The sequence below is a fragment of the Lithobates pipiens genome, unplaced genomic scaffold, assembly GCF_037356315.1.
Source record: "Lithobates pipiens isolate NorthernLeopardFrog02 unplaced genomic scaffold, aLitPip1_a1.2 Scaffold_28, whole genome shotgun sequence".
Classification (NCBI taxonomy): Eukaryota; Metazoa; Chordata; class Amphibia; order Anura; family Ranidae; genus Lithobates; species Lithobates pipiens.
In genome coordinates this window covers 89,647,152-89,668,587 of record NW_027507789.1, presented here as the reverse complement: position 1 = coordinate 89,668,587, position 21,436 = coordinate 89,647,152, and the positions used below count along the sequence as shown (strand labels likewise).

Sequence of the window (21,436 nt, the reverse complement as noted above, 5' to 3'; positions counted from 1 at the left end):
TTGGGGCGAGCCGAGGAGACCCCTCAGTGCTGACAGTTATATGCTCTACCTCTGTTTTGGTTATACTATTGTTTTTTGTTTCTTTGATGTTACTGATTGTCTTTTATTTGCATACCGGTATCAGACGTGACATTTACCACTGCCGGGATTGGGGGGACTAGGATTCGGGGGCTCCCTCTCCGACCTGTCTACCCAATAACCCAAGTAGGACAGCGCTTTAAACCCAGTGTACATCTGGTAAGCGCTATAGCATAATTGTGCTGTTTTAGTATACCCTTCCTGTACTGTTGAGTGCGGACAACCCTTAATTTCCCTCTCCCCCTGGGGTTGAGGTGCCCGGCCTCTTTTTCCCTTTACCTTTCCTTCCATTTGCCCTTCCTTTCTCCCCCTTAGTTCCCGCCATGCATTACCTACCCAAAACCTACCTTGGTTCAACTTTCTTTGCTTTTCTCTGATGTCCCCCTCCCCCTCCCCGAGGAGCGATGGCAGACTCAGTCAAGGTCACCTCTCTAAACGTTAAGGGACTGAACTCCCCTGAAAAATGGTGGATCCTCCTGTGAGAACTGAACACATCCTGTACTGATGTGGCCTTTATACAAGAAACACATTTTAAAAATACTAGCCTCCCCTTTCTATGGTCGAGATCCTTCCCTAAGGTCTACCACTCTACTAACCCCTCCTCTCCATTCTGATCTCTAGCAGGCTCCCCTGGGTTCTCCAGGATTCTCTGGTGGACCCTGGGGGCCAATATCTTTTTCTTAGGGGCCACATTGGAGAGCGCCTTTTTACATTTGCCACTGTGTACGCTCCCAATGATCACCAAGACACGTTCCTCAGAACTACCCTGCACAGATTATGTGACTTTCGGGAGGGCCAATTGATATTAGGTGGGGACTTTAATGTCCCCTTTCGCCATCGGTTGACACTTCTGCCTCTTGCTCCTCGCTCCCTACCCCTCACCTAGGTCTCTATTCTGGCACCTTAATGAGAGCCTCCTCCAGATACCGGAAGTTTTAGCAGATGTGACCAGGGAATTGGACCTTTATTTCCAAGAAAACTAAAGCAGGACTGTGACCCGGGGATAATTTGGGAGGCTCACAAGTCAGTACTCCGCAGGGTACTTATCAGGCACGGGGCGCGCATCAAACGAACACGGAAGGAACAGCTTGCTAATCTGTTTCGTGAACTTGCCTCTGTGTAAGCGAAACATAAACATACCCCCTTACGGACCTTAGAGATTGAATTGGGGACACTCCATACCCATATTGCTGTCCTACTCCATTATAAAGCGAAAGCGGCACTCCAGTTTTGTCGTAAACTGACGTAGGAATCAGAGGACACATGCAGAAAAATCTTAGCCAGGTCGGTAAAGGAGTTGAAATTTGGCTCTTACATACCACAGTTGATAGATGAGAATGGCCAGAGGGCCTCTACCCCAACCCAAATAGTCGAAGTCTTTGAAAAATGTTACTCTGATCTCTACAACCTGCCCGATTCAGGGTCTGGACAGGACAATATAGACAGATATGTAACCGGTTCTGGTCTACCAACCCTCTCATCGGAATCACGGGTGTACTTGGAGGACCCGATCACACTGGAAGAAGTCCAGACGGCCGTGGGACCTCCGAAGGTGGGTAAGGCTCCGGGCCCTGACGGATATACCGCACAATACTTTAAGACCTTCCTCCCTATTCTCGGCCTGCGCTTGGTGAATTTATTTTCCTGAGGATAACCTTAGAGCTCACATCTCGTTGATAACTAAGGAGGGCAAGGACCCAGGCCTATGTGGGAGCTACAGACCCATTTCCCTCCAAAATTCGGTCCTAAAACTATTCTCTAACTCCTCGCCACGTGATTGGCACATCACTTGTAGTCCCTTATACATATTGACCAGTTAGGTTTTATTCCCACCAGGGAAGATAGGGACAACACCACTAAGGTGCTTACCCTGATCCGTAAAGCAAAGTCATCTGGGACCCCTTGTCTTTTCATGAGTACTGATGCCGAGAAGGCTTTTGATCGGGTCAAATGGACATTAATGTTCTCGGTCCTTCGCCATATAGGTCTGAGTGAACGGATGCTGGCATGGATAAGTAAGATATACTCACGTACTTACATTCCACTGGACATCGCGCGTACGTTTATGTTGAACTTCCCCCCACCCTTTGTCACTAAGATCCGCAGTTTGCTTCATGGGTGGCATTCTGGCCTCCATTCCTGGTTCAGCAGATGCAATCTCATTAAAATGAACATACTCCCTAAATTTACTTATCTTTTCCAAGCTCTCCCGATCCAGATTCCAGTCCTGTTTTTTAAGCAAGCTCAATCCTTGCTCACTCAATTTAACTGGGCCCACAAAAATCCCAGACTTAAGCGGTCACAGCTGACATTGTCTAAACAACAGGGAGGGTTTGTTCTCCCTAACTTGCGACGCTACTACCTGGCCTCCCATCTGGGGCATGTATTGGACTGGAATCGAAACAAACTTTCTAAGCTCACTCCCGAATTCCGCTAAGAAGCGCCATGTGGTGCTATAAGTATTCCCCCACAGAATTTATGTCACATTCCACTATAGGGGCTTAGTTGAAAGTCAGTCACCTGATCGCTACCCAAAACACACTCACGTCTTTGACTTCCCCCCTATTCCCTATACGTGGCCATCCAACCTTTGAACTGGGGACCCACTTAGAAATTCCAACCTAGACAATGCGTCTAAATTCGTCATTGATGGAAAATGGCCTTCTTTCTCAACCCTAACAGATCCGACAGGGCTTTTCCAACTGCCTTTTTGGAGAGCGGCGCAACTACATCATTTTCTCCATTCCATCCCCAATCCTCAAACGTTCGCCCGCCCTCAGTCGGAGTTTGAGACTCTATGCAGGAGCGAAGGCCCTTTGGCCCACATTCTCTCTCAAACAGATTACCCACACTTAACCTGTCTGTCCAACTGGGAAAAGGACCTTAATTGCTAATTTTCCCCAGCACAGAGACAACGCATTATCACTTTGGCTGTCAAAATTTCGCTGTGCACGAAGATACAGGAGACGAATTTTAAACTTCTCACCAGGTGGTATTTGACACCATCAAAGCTGCAGAAATGTTTCTCCTCTTCCTCGAACATATGCTGGAGGTGTGGAGAAGAAGAGGGCACGTTGCTGCACATTTTTTGGTCCTGCCTCAGCTTGGTGGACTTCTGGACAGAGATCCGATGCATAACACAAAAATTCACAGACTTCTCCATCCAGGAAGAGGCTGCATTCTTTCTCTTGCACCATTCACAGATTCCCATTAAAGTGGAGGGCCGGTTATAAAAAAAAAAAAAAAGTCAGCAGCTGCAAACACTGTAGCTGCTGACTTAATAAACACACTCACCTGTCCAGGGCGCCCGCGATGTCGGCCGCCCGAGGCCGACCCGTCCCTCGGCTCTCGGGTCCCGGCGCCGCCATCCCTTGTAAGGGAAACAGGCAGCGGAGCCTTATGGCTTCACTGCCCGTTTCCTACTGCGCATGCGCGAGTCCCGCAGCTACTGCGCATGCGCGAGTCCCGCAGCGCTTTCTGAATGGGACGCGCTGTGTTCTGGAACACACAGTTCCCAGAACACAGCGCGACTCATTACCCAGAAGACGCCGCGACGAAGACAGAAGACAGAAGATCTCCGCGGAGGAGGAAGAGGAAGATTAGGAGAAAGTGCCTAGCAACAGGCATTTCTGGTAAGTAAAAAAAAAAAATTTTTTTCATTTTTTTTTTTTTTTAGATTTTTTGTAATTTTTAACATTTTTTTGTTTTTCAGGGTGGCCCTCCCCTTTAAGAAGTACAAAAAAATCTATTTTACGGCATGTGATAAATGCGGCGAAATCCTGCATCCCTCTCTATTGGAAAAAATGTTCCCCCCCTTTCATTACCCACTGGCTTAGGAAAATAGAGGACATTAAAAAAAATGGAGGACTTGATCCTCACATCACAAGGTATACAAGAATTTTTAAAAAAAACCTGAGACATCTGGAATACCTTTATATTCTTGCTGGAAGGATGTCGCCTGCTATCGCCTTAGTGCTCTGAGCTTTCCTTGACTGGCCCCTTGGACAGTGGCTGCCATCGTGTCTCGTCCCCTCTTCTCCTTTTCTGATCTTTCAACCCTTCTCTTTTCTGCCTACCTCCCCTATCTCTCACCCCCTCCACCCCCTCTCTCTTTTGGAAAGAGTGGAAAATTGGGAATGACGGCCCCACACCCCCCTCTGGATGGATTATGCCGGAGGGACCTGGGGGTTTGTGTGACCCTGGATCTTGGTACAGTACTTTATCCGTGCCTCGAATCATTGTGATTGATGGAAGGCAGACTCACAGTTGCGAATATACCTGTATCAAGTATTGTTCAGCTGCTTTTTGCTCTGTATTTCTCTGTTGCATTATGTACTCGGGGGACCGTCTTCCCCTATTTGGAGAAAAAATTATATATGAAAAAAAAAAAGAAGCCTACGACACCTGGTATTCCCAGGCGGTTTCCCATCCAGGCATTAACCAGGCCTGCTGGTCTGCTTAGCCTCCAAGATCAGACGAGATGGAACAGATTCAGGGTGATGTGGCCGTAGCCGATATCTTCAGTCACTCTCAACTCTCTTGACAAACACCAAGATGGTCACCTTGGAAACAAGCGGAAAAAAATAGGTCAATGGCCACAACATAAAAAGATGCCTACGGCATCTGGAAATCCCAGGCGGTCTCCCATCCAGGTACTAAACTGGTCCCAACCCTGCTGAGCCTCTGAGATCAGATGAGATTGGGCTCTTTTAGGGTGGTGTGGCCGTAGGAGATTTCTTCAGGCACTCTCAACCTTGACTAACGCCAATATGGTCACCTTGGGAAACAAACAAAAAAATCAAGTCAACGCCAACAACATGAGAAGAAGTCTACAGCACCTAGTATTCCCAGGTGGTCTCCCATCCAGGTATTAACAAGGCCCGACCCTGTTTAGTCTCTGAGATCAGATGAGATCTGTTGCTTTCAGGGTTATGTGGCCATAGGCGAGCTCTTCAAGCACTCTCAACCCTCTTGACAAACACCAAGATGGTCACCTTGGTAAACAAACAAAAAAAAAAAAACAAGTTTTCAGGGTGATGCTGCTGTAAGCGAACTCTTTGGGCACTCTCAACCCTCTTGACAAATGCCAAGATAGTCACCTTGGGAAACAAGCGAAAAAAAAACAGGTCAATGTCAACAACATAAAAAGAAGACTACGGCACCTGGTATTCCAAAGCCATCTCCCATCCAGGGACTAACTAGGCCCAACCCTTCTTAGCCTCAGAGATGCGAAGAGATAGGGCTCTTTCAGGGTGATGCTGCTGTAAGCGAACTCTTTGGGCACTCTCAACCCTCTTGACAAATGCCAAGATGGTCACCTTGGGAAACAAGCGGAAAAAAAACAAAACGAATCAAGGCCAACAACATAAAAAGAAGCCTACAATAACTGGTATTCCCAGGTGGTCTCCCATCCAGGTACTAACCAGGCCTGACTCTTCTTAGCCTCCAAGATCAGATGAGATTGGGTGCTTTCAGAGTGCTCAGACTCTTTCCCCATCACTAATGGGATGAGGCAGGGGTGTACTCTGTCTCCCCTAATTTTTATTCTGACACTGGAACCACATTCACGTTCGGAATGACCCGAATATTACTGGCATATCCAAACCAACGGCACACCACAAAATTGCGGCATGCGCTGACGATCTAATTTTTTTCGTCTCCAATCCACACATTTCACTTCCCAATATACTCGCGGCTCTCCGGCGATACGGCAGCCTATCAAACTATAAAATCAATTGCACCGTCGGCTGTATTGAATATATCGGTCCCGGATGGTGAGGCCAGGAGGCTACGCTCCGCTTTTCCATTCTACTGAGCTGAAAAATCTATACGTTACCTGGGCGTTGACATCGCAGCGGATTTGGCGCAATTGTCCCCGCTTAATTTTGTCCCTCTCCTGAATAGACTGAAATCTGATTTGGGAAACTGGCATGCTTTAACACTGACCCGGTTCGGGCGCTGTAATGCATTCAAAATGACGGCCCTCCCGCGGATCTTATACTTGTTCCAGACATTACCGATCCGGTTACCCCCAATTTTTTTCAGACAACTGCAGCTGCTGCTCCGGGACTTTATTTGGGCACGCAAACCGCCCAGAGCCCGTTTGCAATTGCTTGCCAGACCAAAGGACAAGGGGGGTCTGGGTCTCCCAGATCTGAGACAATACAACAGAGCGACTCTGCTAGCGAGAGTCGTTGATTGGCATTGTAATGGCCCACACAAGCAGTGGGTGGAGATGGAGATTGAGGATGGATCCATTCCCCTATTGACCTCCCCGTGGCTCCTGTCCTCCCTACCAAAAGACCTCAGAGATCACCCCGTAGTGGGAGCTACATTGGCTGTTGTGCGGAGGTTGTTCCGCTGCACACACATTGCTCCCCTGCCGTCACCAATGACTCCGGTTATAGGTAATCCAGACTTCCCACCGGGATTTACCAACAATAAACTGCGACAGTTGACAGTGGTGGGGAAACAGCGTCTGGGAGAGGTGTGGTCCTCGGGAGGGCTCCCGACCACGCAAACTGTCGCCGAGCTTTCTGACCCTCCGCTTGAATTGTTTAATGCTTATCAACTTCGTCACTTTCTTCTGGCCATACAAAGGGCCCCCTACACTCCTAGAGACCTGACGCCCTATGAGTCATCTGTCACAAAAAGGAACCTGTGCGACACACCCTCTCCCTCCTGTACAACATATTAAGTAGTCAGGAGGAAGAGTCGACCCCACCATTTATCCACAAATGGGAGATTGCATTTGGCAACACATTTACCCCACAACAGTTAGGGAAGATCCTGACATTAGTACATAAAGCTTCCATCGCAAACCAATATCAAGAATCAGGATACAAGATAGTCTCACGCTGGTATAGAGTCCCATACCTTCTGAATAAAATGAATAGATCGATCCCGGATGTTTGTTGGAGGTGCAATTCAGATACGGGGACCATGGGACACATTTTCTGGGCATGCCCGGCCTTGAGGAACTTTTGGGTGGAGGTGACCGGGACGATAAAAACTCTCAGAAATGTAGATATCGCAGACAACCCAGCAGCGTGCCTTCTACACTTGACCGAACAGCCTGTTCGAAAATACAAAAAAACCCTCACGATGCAACTCCTGAACGCCGCCCGGGTCTGCATTCCCACACTGTGGAGGCAGCCTCAGCCCCCATCCAAGGTGCTGTGGTATTCCAAAGTCAATCATATTCTCCGGATGGAAGAATTGACCGCCACCCTTCACAACACTGAAGAGGCATTTAGTGTTACATGGAGGCCCTGGAGGTATTTTACTGGTACTTGAGACTACATTCGGGAGGTGAGCAGCGCCCCTGTCCCAGAAAACGACTGAACATTTAACGTTTACCTACGTAGGCCATGTCTGCCCTGGGTGGCATTCCCCCCCCCCCCTCATTTTCTGTCTTTATTTTTCTATTTTTCCCCGCCGCCATCCCCCCCCTCCTCTCTCTCCGTCTTTGCACTCTCTTCTTCCCCCGTCCTCCCTTTTGACTATGCCTTGTCTCCTTACTAGCCTTTGGGACCCAGAAGAACCCCAGGGTTCTGGACACGACCGGCTCATATTTTACTCTGGTTCACGTAGGTCATGATAAGCTGGCTCGCTGTGGTCCCAGTTGTTCTCCATGATTACATTTGTCCGAACGGAGCTGCATTAGTTATACTGTACTACATGTCGGAGGTGGGGTTTCTCTCTTTTCTGCATGAAACTCTAGGACTCCCCTCTGAGAACCCAGAGTAATTTGGCTGCCTATTTTTTGTTACCATGTAATTGTGACCCTGGGTCATGCTGTATGGTTGACTGTTACATTTGTGTTGTTCTACTTATACTTAGTAAAAGAATAAAACAAAAAATAAAAAATAAGTCAATGCCAACAACTTAAAAAAAAAGCCTATGGCATCGAGAAATCCCAGGCGGTCTCCCATCCACGTACTAACCAGGTCCCAAACCTGCTTAGCCTCTGAGATCAAATGAGATTTGGCTCTTTCAGGGTGATGCAGCCATAGTAGATTTTTTCAGGCACGCTCAACCCTCTTGACAAACGCCAAGATGGTCACCTTGGGAAACAAACAAAAAAAACAAGTCAATGCCAACAACATAAAAAGAAGCCTACCGCACCTAGTATTTCCACGCGGTCTCCCATCCAGGTATTAACAAGGCGCGTCCCTTTCTAGCCTCTGAGATCAGCGGAGATTGGGCGCTTTCAGGGTGATGTGTCCATAGGCAATCTCTTTGGGCACTCTCATCCCTCTTGAAAAATGCCAAAACCCTGGGAAACAAGCGAAAAAAAACAGGTCAACGCCAACAACATAAAAAGAAGAATACGGCACCTGGTATTCCAAGGCCGTCTCCCATTCAAGTACTAACTAGGCCCAACCCTTCTTAGCCTCTGAGATCAGAAGAGATAGGGTGCTTTCAGGGTGATGTGGCTGTAAGCGATCTCTTTAGGCACTCTCAACCCTCTTGACAAATGGCAAGATGATCACTTTGGGAAACAAGCGAAAAAAACAGGTCAACACCAACAACATAAAAAGAAGCCTGCGGCATCTGGAAAACCCAGGCGGTCTCCCATCCAGGTACAAACCAGGCCCAACCCTGCTTAGCCTCTGAGACCAAGCGAGATTGGGCGCTTTCAGGTTGTTGTGCTCGTAGGCAATTTCTTTGTGCACTCTCAACCCTCTTGACACATGCCAAGATGGTCACCTTGGGAAACAAGGGAAAATAAAACAGGTCAACGCCGACAACATAATGAGAAGCCTATGGCACCTGGTATTCCCAAGCTGTCTCCCATCCAGGAACTAACCAGGCCCATCGCTGCTTAGCCTTCGAGATCAGATGAGATTGGGCTCTTTCAGGGTGATTTGGCCGTAGGCACTCTCTTTGGGCACTCTGAAGCCTCTTGACAAAGGCCAAGATGGTCACCTTGGGAAACAAGCTAAAAAAAACAGGTCAAAGCCAACAACATAAAAAGAAGCCTACGGCATCCAGTATTCCCAGGCGATCTCCCAATCAAGACACTAACCAGACCAGATCCTTCTATGGCACCTGGTCTTCCCAGGCAGTCTCCCATCCAGGTACTAACCAGGCCTGACGCTGCTTAGCCTCTGAAATCAGACGAGATCGGGTGCTTTCAGGTTGATGTGGCCGTAAGCGTTCTCTTCAAGACACGCCCAACCCTCTTGACAAACGGCAAGATGGTCGCCTTGAGAAACAAGCAAAAAAAACAGGTCAAAGCCAACAACATTAAAAGAAGCCTATGGGCTTACAGTGGACCCTAAAAGATGGGACCCACTAGCTCTGTCATGGTTCGGACGCTGTAATGTGTTGAAGATGAATGCGTTGCCACGACTTCTGTATCTACTACAAGCCTTACCTATCAAAATACCCCAGACTTTCTTTCATGCGGTTCGCTCAATCTTTATCAAGTTCCTCTGGCGTGGAAAACATATGCGTATTGGTAGGGCAATGCTATTGCGACCGAAATTGCGGGGAGGTATTGGCTTCCCGGACCCTGCTCTATATTACACAGCGACGCACATGACACCGGTGTTGACTGGTGCCGGTGTTCTGCCATATACTGTCCGGCCATGATATAGTGTCTGCGCCGTACTGCTCATGCGCAGTACGGAGCAGACGAAGCTTCGGAGATTTTCATGCGTGGTGAGTGGAGGTGGTAGCCCCACCATCCAAGTGGACATAGGGTTGTGAATATTAGAGGGCCCCTCGCAGGCGAGCTTCGCTCGCCACGCTTCGGGCTTGGCCTCGCTGCGCATGCGCAGTACACAGCGGACACTATCCGATGGGGGACCATATGTGATAAGACACCGGCATGGGGAACTGAAGCTATGGGTCAAGCTAGAGCAGGAGATGGTGCGGGTTCCACTGGCTGGTCTGCCTTGGGCGGGGAGGCCATTGGAGCCCTGTGTGACTACTCACCCGTTAATTGGCCCCTCGCTCGCCGAGATGGATAGTTTTTTTCACCTTTCCCACCTGACTAACTTCCCTTCTCCTATGACCCCAATTATTGGACATCCTAGATTCCCTCCGGGCCTGTCTGACCAGGCCTTTACCAGGCAAGCCCCGAAAGGGCTTCTGAGAGAAGCCCTATTTCTTGGACCCACGGGCTTGATTCCCATGGGGACCATACTGCTAGAGCAAGTACCTGTTGCATTGGATATATATATATATATTGGACCTATATGTTTCAGGGTGGCCTGCATAAAGTGCCAGGCCACCCTGTCAAAGGCCTTCTCCACGTCCGTTGACAACATAAGCAAGGGCCTTCCCTGTACATGCGCCGCATGGATTAAATTGAGGACTCGGGCCGTATTGTCTCTAGCTTCCGACTTATTTTTATTTTTTTGCTTGTTTCCCAAGGTGACCATCTTGGCGTTTGTCAAGAGGGTTGAAAGTGCCTGAAGAGATTGCCTACAGGCACATCACCCTGAAAGCACCCGATCACGTTTGATGTTGGAAGCTAAGAAGAGTCAGGCCTTGTTAGTACCTGGAGGGGAGACCGCCTGGGAATACCAGGTGTCGTAGACTTCTTTTTATGTTGTTCGCGTTGACCTGTTTTTTTTCCGCTTGTTTCACAAAGTGACCATCTTGGTGTTTGTCAAGAGGGTTGAGAGTGCCTGAAGAGATTGCCTATGGCCACATCACTCTGAAAGCACCCAATCTCGTCTGACCTTGGAGGCTAAGAAGAGTCGGGCCTGGTTAGTACCTGGATGGGAGACCACCTGGGAATACCAGTTATTGTAGGCTTCTTTTTATGTTGTTGGCGTTGATTCGTTTTTTTTTTTTTGCTTGTTTCCCAAGGTGACCATCTTGGCATTTGTCAAGAGGGATGAGAGTGCCCAAAGAGATCGCTTACAGCAGCATCACCCTGAAAGAGCCCTATCTCTTCTCTTCTCTGAGGCTAAGAAGGGTTGGGCCTAGTTAGTACCTGGATGGGAGATGGCGTTGGAATACCAGGTGCCGTATTCTTCTTTTTATGTTGTTGACATTGACCTGTTTTTTTTCGCTTGTATCTCAAGGTGACTATCTTGGCATTTGTCAAGAGGGTTGAGAATGCCCAAAGAGATTGCCTATGGGCACATAACCCTGAAAGCGCCCGATCTCCTCTGATCTCAGAAGCTAAACAGGGTTGGGCCTTGCTAGTACCTGGATTGGAGACCACCTGGGAATACTAGGTGCTGTAGGCTTCTTTTTATGTTGTTGGCCTTGACCTGGTTTTTTTTTCACTTGTTTCCCAAGGTGACCATCTTGGCGTTTGTCAAGAGGGTTGAGAGTGCCCAAAGAGATCACCTACGGCCCCATCACCCTGAAAGCGCCCAATCTCGTCTGATCTCGGATGCTAAACAGTGTCGGGCCTGGTTAGTACCTGGATGGGAGACCGCCTGGAAATACCAGATGCCATAGGCTTTTTTTTTTTTTTTTTTTTTTTTTATTTAGTAGTATGCGACATACAATGCAAAGGCAACTTCACAGAATGTGTGATACAAATAGTTACAAACAAACGATCATATTGCATGGATATCAGAGCCAATGGTAAGAAGTCCGAGGAGAATAGCACGTGTACAGCTTTGCGGTCATATCAAGATGAGATTAAAGCTCCATCTCGTTGGGATCCTCTACCACTTAAAATATTATTGATACTAGCCCTGCTACCTTCGAAGAGTTTAGATATCCATAGATAGAGGAAGAGTATTGTGTAGTAGTCAAATGGGGTCGGAACATACCATTTTCTTTTCCCTTTTTTGAGTTAAGAAGGGAAATAGTAGAACTGAAAGGAGGGAGAAGGGGAAAGAGAAGATTGGGGAAGGAAATGGCAGAAAAGGAAAAGAAGGGGTAAGGGGGTGTCGTGGGTAGAGTGGATAGGATGGGGTCCCCTCCCAGGGAGCAAGAGACGCCCTCGGCTCACCAGCTCATCAGCTGTCCAACGTTTGGAACAGCGATCTCCAACGATCACCATGAGCTTACTATGTCTCGCGGAGGTATTCTTCCGAAAAGCGAAACTGGGTCCAGTAGAACCATCTGTTCCCATGCTCCTCCGTTTTATCCCTCATTGTGGCAGTCAGGTCTTCCATTCGTTCAATATCATTAACCCTTGCGAACCACTGGGTCACCATTGGAGCAGATTGCTCTTTCCACTGACTTGGGATGCAGGCCCTAGCTGCCTTGAGGAGATGTTTAAGTAAGGACTTATGATAACGCTTTATCGACATAGGAGTTAGATTGAGAAGAACTGCTGCGGGATCATTGGCTAAGGAAATGTCTGTGAACTTGTGGATGAGTCTCAGGACAGGCTGCCCGAATGTTTGTAATTTAGGGCATTCCCAGAAAATGTGGAGAATGGTGCCAGCCTGTTGCCCACAGCGACAGCAGCGGTCAGATTGACCGGGGAATATTTTGGCCAACACCACCGGTGTACGATACCAGCATGTGATCAGCTTATATGAGATCTCCTGATATTTACTGCAGAGTGACGACTTATGGGCGAAAAAGAGTATTCTGTCCTTCTGTGGTTTGGAGAATGTAGTTTGTAAGTCCCTTTTCCATTTAGCTAGGAAGGGTGGATCCGTGGAGGATTGTGCATCTGTCAGGATTAGGTAGGACCTAGAGAGGGAACCATGAATTGGGCCATCATCCAGGCAAAGTTCCTTGAAGGGGTGGAATTGTCTAGAGAAGAACGAATGGTTAGGTAGTGATCCGAGGAAATGGATTAGCTGTCTAGCTCTCCAGCTATCCAATGCAACAGGTACTTGCTCTAGCAGTATGGTTCCCATGGGAATCAAGCCCGTGGGTCCAAGAAATAGGGCTGCTCTCAGAAGCCCTTTCGGGGCTTGCCTGGTAAAGGCCTGGTCAGACAGGCCCGGAGGGAATCTAGGATGTCCAATAATTGGGGTCATAGGAGAAGGGAAGTTAGTCAGGTGGGAAAGGTAAAAAAAACTATCCATCTCGGCGAGCGAGGGGCCAATTAATGGGTGAGTAGTCACACAGGGCTCCAATGGCCTCCCCGCCCAAGGCAGACCAGCCAGTGGAACCCGCGCCATCTCCTGCTCTAGCTTGACCCATAGCTTCAGTTCCCCATGCCGGTGTCTTATCACATATGGTCCCCCATCGGATAGTGTCCGCTGTGTACTGCGCATGCGCAGTACACAGCAACACAGATTCCAAAAATTGCGAGCATGAACGGCACCTGCGCACTGAGTACAGGTTCTATCCCCACTATCCAAGTGGACATAGAGTAAGAATATAAAAGAGCCGAGCGCAGCGAAGCCAAGCCCGAAGCGTGGCGAGCAAAGCTCGCCTGCGAGGGGCCCTCTAACCACTTTCAGACCGGACCAATTTGCTGGTCAAAGACCAGACCACTTTTTGCGATTCGGCACTGCGTCGCTTTAACTGACAATTGCGCGGTCGTGCGACGTGGCTCTCAAACAAAATTAACGTCCTTTTTTTCCCACAAATAGAGCTTTCTTTTGGTGGTATTTGATCACCCCTGCGGTTTTTATTTTTTGCGCTATAAACAAAAATAGAGCGACAATTTTGAAAAAAACGCATTATTTTTTTACTTTTTGTTATAATAAATATCCCCCAAAAATATATAAAAAAACATTTTTTTCCCTCAATTTAGGCCAATACGTATTCGTCTACATATTTTTGGTAAAAAAAATCGCAATAAGCGATTATTGATTGGTTTGCGCAAAAGTTATAGCGTTTACAAAATAGGGATAGTTTTATAGCATTTTTATTAATAATTTTTTATTATTTTATTTTTACTAGTAATGGCGGCGATCTGCGATTTTTATTGTGACTGCGACATTGTCGGGGACCCATCGGACATTTTTGACACATTTTTGGGACCATTGTCATTTATACAGTAATCACTGCTATATAAATGCAGTGATTCCTGTGTAAATGACACTGGCAGTGAAAGGGTTAACCAGTGGGTGGCAGTGTAGGGGTTAAGTGTTCCTAGGGGAGTGTTACTAACTGTGGGGGGGTTGGGCTTTCATTTAGTGTACACTGATCTCTGCTCCAATCACATGGAGCAGAGATCAGCGTCACTAGTTGCTAGGCAGAATGAGAAAATGTTGTTTATACAGCATTTCCTCACTTCCGACGCTCCGTGAGACGATCGCGGGGATGCCCGCGGCGATCGAGTCCGCGGGTCCCGCGACCGGACTCACGGGGGTCCCGACCAGCGTGGGAGCGCGCCGCCGGCGGCGCGCTCCCGATGGCACGGCGGCAACGAATATTGGACGTACATGTACGCCAATATGCCTGCCCGTGCCATGCTGTCGACGTACATCGTCGTGCGCTGGTCGGGAAGTGGCTAATATTCACAACCCTATGTCCGCTTGGATGGTGGGGCTACCACCTCCACTCACCGCGCAGGAGCCGTTCAGCTTCGGAGTACACAGCGGACACTATATCATGGCCGGACAGTATATGGCAGAACACCGGCACCAGTCAACCACCGGTGTCATGTGCCTCGCTGTGTAATATAGAGCAGGGTCCGGGAAGCCAATACCTCCCCGCAATTTCGGTCGCAATAGCATTGCCCTACCAATACGCATATGTTTTCCGCGCCAGAGGAACTTGATAAAGATTGAGCGAACCGAATGAAAGAAAGTCTGGGGTATTTTGATAGGTAAGGCTTGTAGTAGATACAGAAGTCGTGGCAACGCGTTCATCTTCAACACATTACAGCGTCCGAACCATGACAGAGCTAGTGGGTCCCATCTTTTAAGGTCCGCTGTAAGCCCATAGGCTTCCTTTTATGTTGTTGGCTTTGTCTGTTGTTCTCAAGGCGACCATCTTGGCGTTTGTCAAGAGGGTTAGGCGTGTCTTGAAGAGAACGCTTACGGCCACATCAACCTGAAAGCACCCGATCTCGTCTGATTTCAGAGGCTAAGCAGCGTCAGGCCTGGTTAGTACCTGGATGGGAGACTGCCTGGGAAGACCAGGTGCCATAGAAGGATCTGGTCTGGTTAGTGTCTTGATTGGGAGATCGCCTGGGAATACTGGATGCCATAGGCTTCTTTTTATGTTGTTGGCTTTGACCTGTTTTTTTTAGCTTGTTTCCCAAGGTGACCATCTTGGCCTTTGTCAAGAGGCTTCAGAGTGCCCAAAGAGAGTGCCTACAGCCAAATCACCCTGAAAGAGCCTAATCTCATCTGATCTCGGAGGCTAAGCAGCGATGGGCCTGGTTAGTACCTGGATGGGAGAAAGCTTGGGAATACCAGGTGCCGTAGGCTTCTCATTATGTTGTCGCGTTGACCTGTTTTTTTTCCCTTGTTTCCCAAGGTGACCATCTTGGCATGTGTCAAGAGGGTTGAGAGTGCACAAAGAAATTGCCTATGGGCACAACACCCTGAAAGCGCCCAATCTCGTTTGGTCTCAGAGGCTAAGCAGGGTTGGGCCTGGTTTGTACCTGGATGGGAGACCGCCTGGGTTTTCCAGATGCCGCAGGCTTCTTTTTATGTTGTTGGTGTTGACCTGTTTTTTTCGCTTGTTTCCCAAAGGGATCATCTTGGCATTTGTCAAGAGGGTTGAGAGTGCCTAAAGAGATCGCTTACAGCCACATCACCCTGAAAGCACCCTATCTCTTCTGATCTCAGAGGCTAAGAAGGGTTGGGCCTAGTTAGTACTTGAATGGGAGACGGCCTTGGAATACCAGGTGCCGTATTCTTCTTTTTATGTTGTTGGCGTTGACCTGTTTTTTTTCGCTTGTTTCCCAGGGTGACTATCTTGGCATTTTTCAAGAGGGATGAGAGTGCCCAAAGAGATTGCCTATGGGCACATCCCCCTGAAAGCGCCCAATCTCTGCTGATCTCAGAGGCTAGAAAGGGTCGCGCCTTGTTAATACCTGGATGGGAGACCGCCTGGAAATACTAGGTGCGGTAGGCTTCTTTTTATGTTGTTGGTGTTGACTTGTTTTTTTTGTTTGTTTCCTAAGGTGACCATCTTGGCATTTGTCAAGAGGGTTGAGCGTGCCTGAAAAAATCTACTATGGCTGCATCACCCTGAAAGAGCCAAATCTCATTTGATCTCAGAGCAGGGCCGGCGCTACCACTAGGCGAAGTAGGCAGCCGCCTAGGGCGCACTACCACCTAGGGCGCAACTACGGCCTCTGCCCAGTGTGAGCTCCTCTTCTGCTCTCTCGCCCCCCCTGTGGTGTTCCACCGGCGCCACCAATCCCCCATGTTTCCCGCTGAGCGCCCCACCGTACTCATCTCACAGCGCCGCTCCGGGACTCCTTTGCTCCAGCCTGTCCCTCTGGAGCTGCGCTGTGTGTCTGTGTGAGTGCAGCGGAGGGGCGGGGCTCGGCGGAGATGGGAGCTTCGAGAGGTCGGTCAGCTGACCTCCTGCCCGGCGGGGACATCATGGAGCGGGGTTGACGGCGCTGGCCTGGTCCCGGCGGGGATATGATGGAGGCGGAGCGGATGGATGGCGCTGGTGTGGCCCCGGCGGAGCGGGTGGACGGCGCTGGTGTGGCCCCGGCGGAGCGGATGGATGGCGCTGGCGTGGCCCCGGCGGAGCGGGTGGACGGCGCTGGCAGTGCGGAGGAGTCGGAGAGGCCCGGTGGGATGATGGTCGCTGAAGGCAGCATCAAAGAGCAGAGGTAAGGAGGAGGATGGATCCATTGAGCTGTATGGAGGGGGTTTGTGTGTGAGTAATGCAGGAAGTAGGAGTCAGGTAGGTCAGTGTGATGTGTGTCAGTGTCATGCCAGTGTGGTGTGTCTGTGTATGTGTCATGTCAGTGTGATGTGTCTGTGTATGTGTCATGTCAGTGTGATGTGTCTGTGTATGTGTCATGCCAGTGTGATGTGTCTGTGTATGTGTCATGTCAGTGTGATGTGTCTGTGTATGTGTCATGTCAGTGTGATGTGTCTGTGTATGTGTCATGTCAGTGTGATGTGTCTGTGTATGTGTCATGTCAGTGTAATGTGTCAGTGTATGTGTCATGTCAGTGTAATGTGTCAGTGTATGTGTCATGCCAGTGTGATGTGTCAGTGTATGTGTCGTGTCAGTGTATGTGTCATGTCAGTGTAATGTGTCAGTGTATGTGTCATGTCAGTGTAATGTGTCTGAGTATGTGTCATGTCAGTGTGATGTGTCTGTGTATGTGTCATGTCATTGTGATGTGTCTGTGTATGTGTCATGCCAGTGTGATGTGTCAGTGTATGTGTCATGTCAGTGTATGTGTCATGTCAGTGTAATGTGTCAGTGTATGTGTCATGTCAGTGTGATGTGTCAGTGTATGTGTCATGTCAGTGTGATGTGTCTGTGTATGTGTCATGTCAGTGTATGTGTCATGTCAGTGTGATGTGTCTGTGTATGTGTCATGCCAGTGTGATGTGTCTGTGTATGTGTCATGCCAGTGTGATGTGTCAGTGTATGTGTCATGCCAGTGTGATGTGTCGTGTCAGTGTATGTGTCGTGTCAGTGTAATGTGTCAGTGTATGTGTCGTGTCAGTGTATGTGTATGCGTCAGTGCCATTTTATGTGTCAGGGTATGTGTTTTCAGGGTATGTGTTTTCAGGGTATGTGTTTTCAGGGTAGGTGTCAGCGTGATGGTCAGTGTAGGTGTCAGCGTGATGGTCAGTGTAGGTGTCAGCGTGATGGTCAGTGTAGGTGTCAGCGCGATGGTCAGTGTAATTGGCAGTGTAGGTGCCAGGTGGGTTGGTGTAGGTGCCAGGTGGGTCGGTGTAATTAGCAGGTGGGTCAGTGTAGGGGTCAATGTGATGTGAGTAGTGCAGGAAGTAGGAGTCAGGTGGATTAGTTTATGTGTCAGGGGGTCAGTGTAGGGGTCAGATAGGTCATGTGTAGCAAGGGCAGGGTAAGGTGGAGTCATGGGCGCAGCCGGGGGGGGGGTGGCAAAATTAGGTTTTCGCCTAGGGTGTCAACGATCCTTGCACCAGCCCTGTCTCAGAGGCTAAGCAGGGTTGGGACCTGGTTAGTACCGGGATGGGAGACCGCCTGGGATTTCTCGATGCCATAGGCTTTTTTTTTAAGTTGTTGGCATTGACTTATTTTTTTTTTTTTGTTTTATTCTTTTATTAAGTATAAGTAGAACAACATAAATATAACAGTCAACCATACAGCATGACCCAGGGTCACAATTACATGCTAACAAAAAATAGGCAGCCAAATAACTCTGGGTTCTCAGAGGGGAGTCCTAGAGTTTCATGCAGAAAAGAGAGAAACCCCACCTCCGACATGTAGTACAGTATAACTAATGCAGCTCCGTTCGGACAAATGTAATCATGGAGAACAACTGGGACCACAGCGAGCCAGCTTATCATGACCTACGTGAACCAGAGTAAAATATGAGCCGGTCGTGTCCAGAACCCTGGGGTTCTTCTGGGTCCCAAAGGCTAGTAAGGAGACAAGGCATAGTCAAAAGGGAGGACGGGGGAAGAAGAGAGTGCAAAGACGGAGAGAGAAGAGGGGGGGGGGATGGCGGCAGGGAAAAAAAGAAAAATAAAGACAAAAAGGGAAGGGGGGGAATGCCACCCAGGGCAGACTTGGCCTACGTAGGTAAACGTTAGATGTTCAGTCGTTTTCTGGGACAGGGGCGCTGCTCACCTCCCAAATGTAGTCTCAAGTACCAGTAAAATACCTCCAGGGCCTCCATGTAACACTAAATGCCTCTTCAGTGTTGTGAAGGGTGGCGGTCAATTCTTCCATCCGGAGAATATGATTGACTTTGGAATACCACAGCACCTTGGATGGGGGCTGAGGCTGCCTCCACAGTGTGGGAATGCAGGCCCGGGCGGCGTTCAGGAGTTGCATCGTGAGGGTTTTTTTGTATTTTCGAACAGGCTGTTTTTATTGTCCCGGTCACCTCCACCCAAAAGTTCCTCAAGGCCGGGCATGCCCAGAAAATGTGTCCCATGGTCCCTGTATCTGAATTGCACCTCCAACAAACATCCGGAATCGATCTATTCATTTTATTCAGAAGGTATGGGACTCTATACCAGCGTGAGACTATCTTGTATCCTGATTCTTGATATTGGTTTGCGATGGAAGCTTTATGTACTAATGTCAGGATCTTCCCTATCTGTTGTGGGGTAAATGTGATGCCAAATGCAATCTCCCATTTGTGGATAAATGGTGGGGTCGACTCCTCCTCCTGACTACTTAATAGGTTGTACAGGAGGGAGAGGGTGTGTTGCACAGGTTCCTTTTTGTGACAGATGGATTCATAGGGCGTCAGGTCTCTAGGAGTGTAGGGGGCCCTTTGTATGGCCAGAAGAAAGTGACGAAGTTGATAAGCATTAAACAAGTCAAGCGGAGGGTCAGAAAGCTCGGCGACAGTTTGCGTGAGGACCACACCTCTCCCAGACGCTGTTTCCCCACCACTGTCAACTGTCGCAGTTTATTGTTGGTAAATCCCGGTGGGAAGTCTGGATTACCTATAACCGGAGTCATTGGTGACGGCAGGGGAGCAATGTGTGTGCAGCGGAACAACCTCCGCACAACAGCCAACGTAGCTCCCACTACGGGGTGATCTCTGAGGTCTTTTGGTAGGGAGGACAGGAGCCACGGGGAGGTCAATAGGGGAATGGATCCATCCTCAATCTCCATCTCCACCCACTGCTTGTGTGGGCCATTACAATGCCAATCAACGACTCTCGCTAGCAGAGTCGCTCTGTTGTATTGTCTCAGATCTGGGAGACCCAGACCCCCCTTGTCCTTTGGTCTGGCAAGCAATTGCAAACGGGCTCTGGGCGGTTTGCGCGCCCAAATAAAGTCCCGGAGCAGCACCTGCAGATGTCTGAAAAAGATTGGGGGTAACCGGATCGATAATGTCTGGAACAAGTATAAGATCCGCGGGAGGGCCATCATTTTGAATGCATTACAGCGCCCGAACCAGGTCAGTGTTAAATCATGCCAGTTTCCCAAATCAGATTTCAGTCTATTCAGGAGAGGAAGAAAATTAAGCGGGTACAATTGCACCAAATCCGCTGCGATGTCAACGCCCAGGTAACGTATAGATTTTTCAGCTCAGTAGAATGGAAAAGCGGAGCATAGCCTCTTGGCCTCACCATCCGGGACCGATATATTCAATACAGCCAATGGTGCAATTGATTTTATAGTTTGATAGGCTGCCGTATCGCCGGAGAGCCACGAGTATATTGGGAAGCGAAATGTGTGGATTGGAGACGAAAAAAATTAGATCGTCAGCGTACGCCGCAATTTTGTGGTGTGCCGAGGGTTTGGATATGCCAGTAATATTCGGGTCATTCCGAACGTGACACATAAGTGGTTCCAGTGTCAGAATAAAAATTAGGGGAGACAGAGGGCACCCCTGCCTCGTCCCATTAGTGATGGGGAAAGAGTCCGAGCACTCTGAAAGCACCCAATCTCGTCTGATCTTGGAGGCTAAGAAGAGTCAGGCCTGGTTAGTACCTGGATGGGAGACCACCTGGGAATACCAGTTATTGTAGGCTTCTTTTTATGTTGTTGGCCTTGATTCGTTTTTTTTTTTTTTCGCTTGTTTCCCAAGGTGACCATCTTGGCATTTGTCAAGAGGGTTGAGAGTGCCCAAAGAGATTGCCTATGGGCACATAAGCCTGAAAGCGCCCGATCTCCTCTGATCTCAGAGGCTAAACAGGGTCGGGCCTTGCTAGTACCTGGATTGGAGACCACCTGGGAATACTAGGTGCTGAAGGCTTATTGTTATGTTGTTGGCGTTGACTTGTTTTTTTTTTTTTGTTTGTTTACCAAGGTGACCATCTTGGTGTTTGTCAAGAGGGTTGAGAGTGCTTGAAGAGCTCGCCTATGGCCACATAACCCTGAAAGCACCAGATCTCGTCTGATCTCAGAGACTAAACAGGGTCGGGCCTTGTTAATACCTGGATGGGAGACAACCTGGGAATACTAGGTGCTGTAGACTTCTTCTCATGTTGTTGGCGTTGACTTGATTTTTTTGTTTGTTTCCCAAGGTGACCATATTGGCGTTAGTCAAGGTTGAGAGTGCCTGAAGAAATCTCCTACGGCCACACCACCCTAAAAGAGCCCAATCTCATCTGATCTCAGAGGCTAAGCAGGGTTGGGACCAGTTTAGTACCTGGATGGGAGACCGCCTGGGATTTCCAGATGCCGTAGGCTTCTTTTTATGTTGTGGCCGTTGACCTATTTTTTTCCGCTTGTTTCCAAGGTGACCATCTTGGTGTTTGTCAAGAGAGTTGAGAGTGCCTGAAGATATCGGCTACGGCCACATCGCCCTGAATCTGTTCCATCTCGTCTGATCTTGGAGGCTAAGCAGGGTCAGGCCTGGTTAATGCCTGGATGGGAAACCGCCTGGGAATACCAGGTGTCGTAGGCTTCTTTT

At 48.8% G+C, this 21,436-nt stretch overlaps 8 pseudogenes; 6 read left to right on the top strand and 2 right to left on the bottom strand.

Moving 5' to 3' along the window:
- Positions 1–4,904: 4,904 nt before the first annotated feature.
- On the bottom strand, positions 4,905–5,023 carry LOC143936786 (5S ribosomal RNA; annotated as a pseudogene).
- A 3,818-nt stretch (positions 5,024–8,841) lies between these two features.
- LOC143936897 (5S ribosomal RNA) lies at positions 8,842–8,960 on the bottom strand (annotated as a pseudogene).
- Positions 8,961–10,732: 1,772 nt separating this feature from the next.
- Positions 10,733–10,851, top strand: LOC143936854 (5S ribosomal RNA; annotated as a pseudogene).
- Positions 10,852–11,172: 321 nt separating this feature from the next.
- On the top strand, positions 11,173–11,291 carry LOC143936368 (5S ribosomal RNA; annotated as a pseudogene).
- Positions 11,292–11,392: 101 nt separating this feature from the next.
- LOC143936661 (5S ribosomal RNA) lies at positions 11,393–11,511 on the top strand (annotated as a pseudogene).
- Positions 11,512–15,231: 3,720 nt separating this feature from the next.
- Positions 15,232–15,350, top strand: LOC143937104 (5S ribosomal RNA; annotated as a pseudogene).
- A 5,529-nt stretch (positions 15,351–20,879) lies between these two features.
- Positions 20,880–20,998, top strand: LOC143937200 (5S ribosomal RNA; annotated as a pseudogene).
- Positions 20,999–21,093: 95 nt separating this feature from the next.
- Positions 21,094–21,213, top strand: LOC143936999 (5S ribosomal RNA; annotated as a pseudogene).
- Positions 21,214–21,436: the final 223 nt, after the last annotated feature.